The following is a 9,603-nucleotide window of genomic DNA, read 5'->3' as shown; positions in this document are numbered from 1 at the left end:
TTGGGTTAGGCCGGTCCCTAAGGCAGGCTGCCTGCACTGGCTGAACCAGATTAGATCTGTGCTCTAGTGAGTGTGGCATATCCCTGGGCTAACAGGACAGTGGATAGCATCAACAGCATCTGGCAGCATCTGTGTCAGAACATCTGTACCAGAGCACAAGAATGGCCACCACCAATGTCTCAGTCTCTGGAGAGGTCTCACCTCTCCCTGAGATGCACCCAGAACCTACCAAATGAGTCTCTTTTCACCAAAGGACTGTGCAGCCTTCTTTCTGGTGATTTTGGTTTGCTCTCTGAGATGAGTGAATTTGTGCATGAGCCCTTTAAGAGCTGGGTTCTTTTGGCCTTCATCCGATAGCTTTTCTGGGGGTATTCCCTGTTACAGTTAATAGCCAGAAAAGCCAGATAGTAGGATACTCATCTCAGTTGTGCTGAGTCTGAAGTATGCGTATAGCAGTAATGGGCCCCTTGCTCAAGATCCCACTGCTCCAGGGAGGGATGCATACCTTAGAGTGTCTTCCGTCCAGCCTGCTGTGAAGGTCTGTAGCTTGTGAAGGTGGCTTTTTTTCTCTCCAGGAGGAATTTCTGCCTCTTCGGCCTCAGTCAGGACTCTCCCTTGTGGGGGTTCTTTTTATTCAGTTTTCAGTTTTCTCTTCAGGGTATTTTTTCGAAAAATAATTGTAACCTGGCTGTGTTCATGGCAGGAGGTGAGTTCAGAGTCTGCCTATGCTGCCATCTTGACAAGATCTCCCTCAAATTTATCTCTTAAAAGGTATTTTTTAAAATTTTGCTATCATTGATACACAACAGACTCATGTGTTTGAAGTGTACACTTTGATAAGTTTTGATGTAATCATATACCCATGACATCATCACTATGTTTAAGATAGTTAATATTGCTATCACCCCAAAAGTGTCCTTGTGACCCTTTGTAATATGTCCCCTCTGCCCCTCTTTCTTCAGGTAACCACTCACCTGCATCTGTCACTATAGATTAGTTTTTATTTTCTAGAATTTCTATAAATGGAATCCTAAAATATGCACTCTCTTCTTGTCTGGCTTCTTTCACTCACAAAATTAATCCATGATTTTGTGTATATCAATATTTTGTTCCTTTCTTTTGTGTGGATAAGCCACATTTTGTTTATCCATTCACTTTTTCATGAATATTTTGGTTGTTTCTAGTTTCTGGTTGTTACACATAAGTCTGTTATGAACATTCATATATTGGTCTTCGTGTGAGCATATGTTTTCATTTCTCTTGCATAAGTATGTAAGAGTGGAATGGCTGTAACTCTTAAAATTCAATAAGAAAACAAACAACCCAATTACAAAAAAGGGACAAATGGTTTGAACAGACATTTCAACAGGAAGATATAGTGATAGGAAATAAGTACGTGAAAAGGTGCTCAACATCATTGATCACTGGTGAAATGTAAATGAAAACTACAGTGAGATAACAGTACACACCTATTAGAATGGTTAAAATAAGGAAGATGGATATATCAAGAGTTGACAAAAAATGTAGAGGAATTGGAACTCTGGTGGTAATGTACAACAGAGCAAGCACTTTTGAAAGCAATTTGTCAGTTTCTTAAATTAAGATGTGCTTAAAATATAATCGTTTTGCTTTTGAATCTCTTTCTTTTCTTTTTTTTGGCAAATTCTTGAAATGGACCTTAATTTCTTTCTTTAAATTTTATCTCCTTTTTCTTACCATAATCAGAAACAAAAGAAAGGTGAAATTTACTTCTTTCACTTTTTGGACGTGCTTTCCAGTTCCAATAAAGATATTTCCTTTCACCTATCTCACTTTCCATTCAAATTTTCTTTCCTCTGCATGCAATCTTGTCCAAAGCCTACTTAATATGGAGAAGCAAAAAAGCTACCTAGAGGTATCAGAACATGCAGGAAGATACCTTGGGGCCTCTGGTATCACACAGCCTCTTCAAATCACACCTGGTCACTTACTGCTTATGCATATAGGAGAAATTACTTTACCCCTTTGGCCTCAGCCTCTGCATCAGTGTTTGGAAACAATAGCATCTCTCTCATGTGACTTTTGTGAGGAATAAATGAATTAATCTGTGCAAATGCATCAATGCTTAAAGCATTGCCTAACCAATAATATGTGCTTGTATGTATGTCACCTTAAAGAAACACTCTGGGTTAGTAACTGTCACAGGCACACAGCTTCTTGAATGTACCAAAAATGTTTTCGAGGAGCTGTACACTTCCCAGAACATGTATTCAGAAACAGCTTCATCAGAACACATTGTTTTGGGGAAAATAAGAGGTATTTTTCTTTTATTGTCAATGATAATGGCCCAGAGGATGGTGAGAGGATGGCAAGGAGAATGCCTAGTTTGTTTTCTTATCTAACATCTATCTTAGCAGACCAGTCTGGTGCAGGTCTCTTCAGGAAGAGCCATCTGGGCTCAAGTCCTGGCTTGATCACTGTGTGGCTTGGGTAAGTCAGAGACCTTGTGGAGTCTATACTTCTTCAGCTATAGAATGGGGATTATAATAATACCCACCTAACAGGGAAGTAATGGGGATTAGGTGAATTAACATACACAGAGTCTCACCACACATGGCTGGTTATCTAATTAGTACTATGTCAGGTAACCTTAACACTGGAAGCTCATTAGGAAATGGATTGTGTTGAACTAAATGGGACCACCTAAAGACAGATGAGGTGTGTGTGAGGAAAGGATGACTTCTTGTCAAGAGGCCCAGAGAAACGTGCATGGACGCGGTGATACCTATGTTTGGGGCACATGGGAATGTAGAGCAAAGGAGACCTGGATTTAGGGGACCACTTGAATATATAAAAGGTACTCAGTATTGGGACATTTGGCTGGAAAGAAAGGATGAAAATATGTGGGCATGGAAAGAAAATCATTGTTATAAAATTTTTATTTTTTGGTAAATTTTAAGGGTATGTATGTGATCATTGTACTATTCTTTCAACTTTTTTGAAGGTTTAATATATTTCATTTTCTCTCTAGTTTTAAATTTAGCATAAGAAATAGCTGTGCAGATTTCAATCTGAGGAGATCCATCTATAGGTAATAGAGGTGAGAAAATTCTCTTCTTTGTGCAATTCAAGCAATCTCAGAAATAAAGAGCTGCCTTATCCCCAATTCCTAACTAAACTCATTTCTATAACTCTCATTTCACAATATCCTCTTTATTCATATTTCTTAGCTGTGGTGTCTGTCACTGAAGTTTCACCCTGGAAAGTAGCATCTTGCATACTTATTACATTATTTTTTAGAAAGAATGTATTTATGAATATTAATGATTACATCTAGAGTTCAATTATTGTCATTCTTCTTTTCTCACGCTTATACATAGACACCCAGACACCACAGGTATTCACTCTCTTTAGTTGTATTTCTTACCTAAATTTTCCAACTTTCTTCTCCAACATCTTAAATTATATTCACACGGACCTTGGGAATCATTTAGCTTCAAAAAATTCTGTTAAATTCTCCTCCAAAGGCCAGTGATTTCAGGACTTCTCTTCTATCTTTATATGGAAAAGAGTACACTCAGGAAATAACATTTTCTTGGCTCTTCCACACTGACTGACAGTGCTCCATCATATTTATCAAGTCCCTAATCCCAGAACTAGTGTGAGAATTATCAAAGGGGATATTGTTGGATGTGGCTTTGGAAAAATTCTGCTGATGGTGAGGTTGTTTCAGTGGGAGTAATTAAGATGTGACTCAGGAAGATATGCTTAGGAACACACATTTTTTTCTCGGGTCTAAAGTTTTCTAGAGGCAACAAAGATTTGACCAAACTCCACCTAGGCTCTCTTGAACTTTTCAACTAGGCCGGGCATAGACATAAATGCAGGGCACAAACTGCAGGGTCACCACTGAGATATGTGAGGTGCAGGTGGAGATAGCTTTCATCTTGCCCTCCCCTGCCTGAGACCTCAGCATCATTAGGTTGACTGTATAGGAAACAAGCAAGAAGTTAAACCACAGAATCGTGAGTAGTCCATTACTGGAAATCATCAGGAGCGGAAGAATAGAATTATCTGTACAGGCGAGTTTGAGGACATGGGGGACGTCACAGTAGAAAGTGTCAAGAACATTGGGTCCACAGAAGGGGAGTGGGAACAATATGGAAATATACGCGATGGAGTGTACAAAGCCCCCCACCCAGCAGGCCACTATTAACCCAATGCAATGGCCTCTACTCATGATGGTCACGTAGTGCAGGGGCTTGGAGATGGCCACATACCGATCTAATGCCATCACTGACAAAGAAAATACGTCCACCCCTCGAACAAGGTGGAAGAAAAACATCTGAGTGAAGCAGCCATTGAAGATATGGTCTTTCTCTGTAACAGAAGGTCCACTGGAACTTTGGGAGCTGTGATGGAGGAAAAGCAGATGTCGGCAATAGATAAATTGTAGAGCAAAAAATACATGGGAGTTTGAAGGCGAGATTAACAGGTCACAGTGACTGTGATGAGGAGGTTTCCCAGCAGAGTTGTCACATACACCCAAAGTAGGAAAAGAAATAAGACCAAGTTCAGTTCTTGATTCTGGCTTAGGCCAAGGAAAACAAATTCTTTTACCCTGGTGCGGTTTTTCAGCTCCATTGAGTCATCTTTTCTCTCTCTCTTTTTTCAAGCTACTTCATTTGAAAAGACTTGGCTCTCTATTTTGTTTTCTTTCTAAGCACTAAGAATGCAATTCAGAATGTTCCTCATGTGACCATGATGTTTTCTTTTTGTTTAGTTGTCCAAATTTTTAAGATTGCAGTCAGTTTTGTGATCAATTCAAATTATCACATGCAAGTCATTCAATAATTCGTTTCCTATAAAATTATTTATAAAAAGATTAAGCATTTATGTTAAGTAGTGATGTTTACAGAGCATATTTTATTAATTTCTTTTAGATTTTACATTTTATCATTATTTTTGTATTCCACACAAATTTATTGAATCTCAGGAACTGTCTGAAACATTAAATACAAAGATAAGTAAGAAATGGTTTCAGACACTGTAGACATATTCCACAAGTTAAATATTCATAATAGTAAGTACTGTGTTGACTTCAACAGAGTCATGTCTTGGTGGAAAAACGATATCTTTCTGTTTCTTATTGCAAAGTTGCTGTGGAATGGGTCAGTTTCTTTGCTCTTGGTTGTTTTATATAGAATTCCTTAAAATTGCAGCCTATTATTCCACACAGTTAATTTGTCATTGTGGTTAAATTACACTACTCATATTGTTTGCTTAATAATTATTTAAAAATATTTAAAGGTTACTGTTTGGAAGTAGATTAAAACAATATGTAAATCTAATTCAAAGAATATCTTTAATTTCTTTTATTGTCATAAAAACACTTAAACATGAGAGTTACCCTCTTAACAAACTTTTGGGTGCACAATCAGTATAGCCACAGTGTTGCACAGCAATTCTCTAGAACTTATTCCTCTCACGTAACTGATATCATCCTTGCTTGAGTGTGGAGGAGAGAATAAAGATAGTGATCTACTTTTGAGCAGTGGTTCATTCTGTACCAACCTTTGTGGATCAAAGCTAACAGAGTGGAGAGATCCCACAGAAAGGAGAGATGTTGGTATCATTAGAATAATGCCTGTTTTTCATAAGCCACTATTAATCATCTTCAGCAAATTTTATAATTACTATTTTCTCCACCTTATACTTAGCAAGTGAACACTTATTGCAATAATCAAATGTGTATTGATAAGCTGGATCACATTGTCAAAGTGCTTTCAGCCTATCAAAAGTGGATGATTTGTATAAATTGATGAACATAACGAGTGAGAAAATGTGGCATGTGTCATGAGAAAAGTTCAGGCAGATTTGGGTGGGATATGAGACACGATAGGTGATATCATGATTTCCAGCAGTAAGAAAAGCTACTATTTCTTGAGCATTTACTGTACATGAAGAGTTATGAAAAGTTGATTTATTTAACTTTCACCACCATCCTTTAGAAAGTATTGATGTTATTTTTGCTTTTCACATGGAGTATATTTTGAATCTATGTTTGGTTGCAGGAAAGGAAAAGATAGGATGGAAGAAACAGTGCTTCTTTTCCATTCAGTCTTGTATATGTGGGATCTAATTTTGTATAACAAGAATGTTTGATAAAGTCTGTCTGAAGATAAGAATTTGGCAGAAAGGGGCTCTGGAAATTCAGTTTACATTGACCTTGGTCTGAGGTGGACTCACCAATAAGCAACTCAAAGAATCCCAACAAATGCATGATGCCTTCTCTCACTGAGTGGACCACATTTCTGAATCTCTCTTAATACATCATCTCTTTTCCCAATGGTTAACACCCACCTTTGTTGTTCCTGGCACTGAGACGATCATCTTGGCTCTGAAGCATTTAATACATCTGGAAGATATCAAAGTCAAAATATTTATGCATAATCAATAATGACATCTCTGTCTCTCTATCCACACCTTTAATCTTAGCTAAAAATGTAACATCTTTACCTAATACCTTTGATCCTGAAATTCCAAGTACAAATTGCAAGTTATCAGGTACAGAGCAGAACAGAACATTTGTGACATTAATTCTTCAAAAAATTTTGTTTCTGAAGGCAGAGCCTTTAGGGAGGCTAAATATCTTAGTGTCTTTGCTATCCTTTCAGGAGAGAAAGAACAGATTCAAAGAATCTCATCTTCAAGAACTTCCGTTGTGTCGCTGTCTTATGTGAAAATCCCTCAGCCTCTGGCTTAATATAAGAATTAAAAAGTGGATATTATTGGACAGGAAAGTGGAAGTCAAGTGTTTGATTCTGCTGTTGGTGATGAAGTTTCAGAGGGATTTATTAAGAAGTTACTGAGACATGCACATGTGTACACACAAACACACAGAGATGGAAACATTTTGGTTGGCATCTAAATTATTTAGAAACAGTAGAGGAAATCTATCTGCTTATCCATAGCTCAATCAAACTTTGTTCAAAAGTGCCAAGTACTGTGCCCAGGAGAGTACAAATGTCCAATTTTCATGGCTTGTTAGGCTCAGAGGGCACTATATACAAATGAGTTTAATTCAGTTGCCAAAAAACTAGAAGGGAACTGAACCTCAAATCCTTTGCTACCAGTCCAGTTTCTAGTTATATACAGAATGGCTTTAGCCTCATGCTGTGGTTATAAGTTTCCACGTGTAGAGAAACATGATTTAGATGGTGTTTGGGGAATGCTCATTCTTCTTATTTTCCAACACTCTATTCATGGAATCTCTCAATTTGGATCAGCTAGATAAGTATGTTAGTAAAACTGTCTACAAAATTACAATAGTTATTTAACATTAACTTAAATTATTGAATGGTCTGATCTTATATAGAACACACTTGCACTATTTCCAGAATGCTGATGGCTTTCATTCACCTATTTTTCCAATTTGTTTAGTACATTAAACTAGTCTATACAGATTAAAAGCTGCATGAGATAGGTTGTGTGTTTGAGATGGGCAATTTTTCCCCCCAGCTTTACTGAGATATAATGGACGTACATCATTGTATATATTTAAGATATACAATGCACTGATTTGACACATTTAAATACTTCAAAATGATTATCATCTTCGTGTTGACTAACACCTTCATCACCTCACAAAATTACCCATTCTTTTTTGTAGTGAGATCATTTAAGATTTACTGTCTTAGTAACTTTCAAGTATTATTACAGTATTGTTAATTCTAGTCACTATGCTGTATATTAGATACCCCAAACTTATTCATTTTATAACTGGGAGTTTATACCCTTTGCCCAAATCTCCCTGTTTCTCCCACCCCCAGCGCCTGGCAAAACCATTCTACTCTTGTTTCTTCGAGTTCAGTTTTTTGGATTCCACATATGCATGAGATCGTACAATATTTGTGTTTGTCTCACTTATTTCACTTTAGCATAATGCCCTCACAGTCCATCCATGTTGTCGCAATGGCAGGATTTTCTTTTTTTACAACTGCTAATATTCCATTATACACACACACACACACACACACACACACACACATATGTACACACATACCACATCTTTATCCATTCATCCATTGATGAACACTTAGATTGTTTTTGTATCTTGGATGTTGTGACTAATGCTGTAGTGAACATGGGAGTGCTGATACCTCTTCAAGATCATAATTCCATTTCCTTTGGGTAGACACCCAGAGATGGGCTTGCTGGATCATATGGTAGTCATATTTTTAATTTTTTGAGGAACCTCTGCACTGTTTTCCATAGTGACCATAGCAATATATATTTCTATCCACAGTGTACAAGAGTTTTCTTTTCTCCACATCCTCACTAACACTTGCTATCTTTTGTCTTTTTGATGAGAGCCATTCTAACATGTGTGAAGTGATATCTGACTGTGGTTTTGAATTGCATTTCTCTGATGCTTAGTGATATTGAGTACCTTTTCACGTACCTGTTGGTCATTTGAATGTCTTGTTTGAAAAAATTTCTACTCAGTTCCTCTGCCTATTTTTAAATCTGATTGTGTGTTTTTTGCTTGAGTTTATGAGTTGTTTACATATTTTAGATACTAACTCATCATCTGATATATCATTTGAAAATATATTGTTCCATTCTGTGAGTTGTCTTTTCATTTGTTGATTGTTTCTTTCACTGTGCAGAAGCTTTTTAGTTTGATGTAGTCTCATTTTATTAATTTTTGCTTTGTTGCTCGTGCTTTTAGTTTCATTTCCAAAATATTATTGCCAAGACCAATGTCGAGGAGATTTTCTACTATTTTTCCTTCCAGGAATTTTATGGTTTCTGGTCTATGTTTAAATCTTTAATCTATTTCAAGTTACTTTCTGTGAGTGATGTAAGATTGGGGTCTGATTTCATTATTATACATGTGGTTATCCAGTTTTCCCAGTATCACTTATTAAAGAAACTATGCTTTCCCCATTGTATATTTTTGACATTTTTTGTTGATAATTAATTGAATGTATGTGCATGGGTCCATTTCTGGGCTCTTGATTCTGTTCCATTGGTCTACATGTCTGTTTTTATGCTGGTACTATAAAGTTTTGATTATTATATCTCTGTAGTATATAGTTTGAAATCAGAAGTGTGATGCCTCCAGTTTTGTTCTTCTTTTTCAGGATTGCATTGGCTGTTAGGGATCTTTTGTGATACTACACAAATTTTAGGGTTTTTTTTTTCTATTTCTGTGATCTATTAAGATTTGTCTCCAGGTATTTTTTGATTTCTCCTTTAATTTCTTCACTGATCTAATCATTGTTCAGTAGCCTTTTGCTTAATCTCCACAAAAGGAAGAGTCCCTTTCTTTGGACACTTTGTTCTTGACAGCTTCTACAGTGATGTCCCCCAGATTCTCAAACTCACCTGTACAGATGCTTTTGCACTTGAGCTCCCGATGATTTCCAAAGATGACGTAGTCACTACTCTCTGGTTTCTGTTCCTGCTTGTGTCCTACACAGTCATCCTAATGACACTGAGGACTCAGGAAGGGGAGGGCAAGAGGGAAGCCATTTCCACCTGCACCTCACACATCACCGTGGTGACTCTGCTCTTTGTGCCCTGCATCTATGTCTATGTCAGCCCTTCAGTGTCCTC

This window comes from Equus caballus, chromosome 12 (genome assembly GCF_041296265.1).
Source record: "Equus caballus isolate H_3958 breed thoroughbred chromosome 12, TB-T2T, whole genome shotgun sequence".
Lineage (NCBI taxonomy): Eukaryota > Metazoa > Chordata > Mammalia > Perissodactyla > Equidae > Equus > Equus caballus.
The sequence above is the reverse complement of the archived record's forward strand: the minus strand, read 5'-3'. Positions refer to the sequence as shown.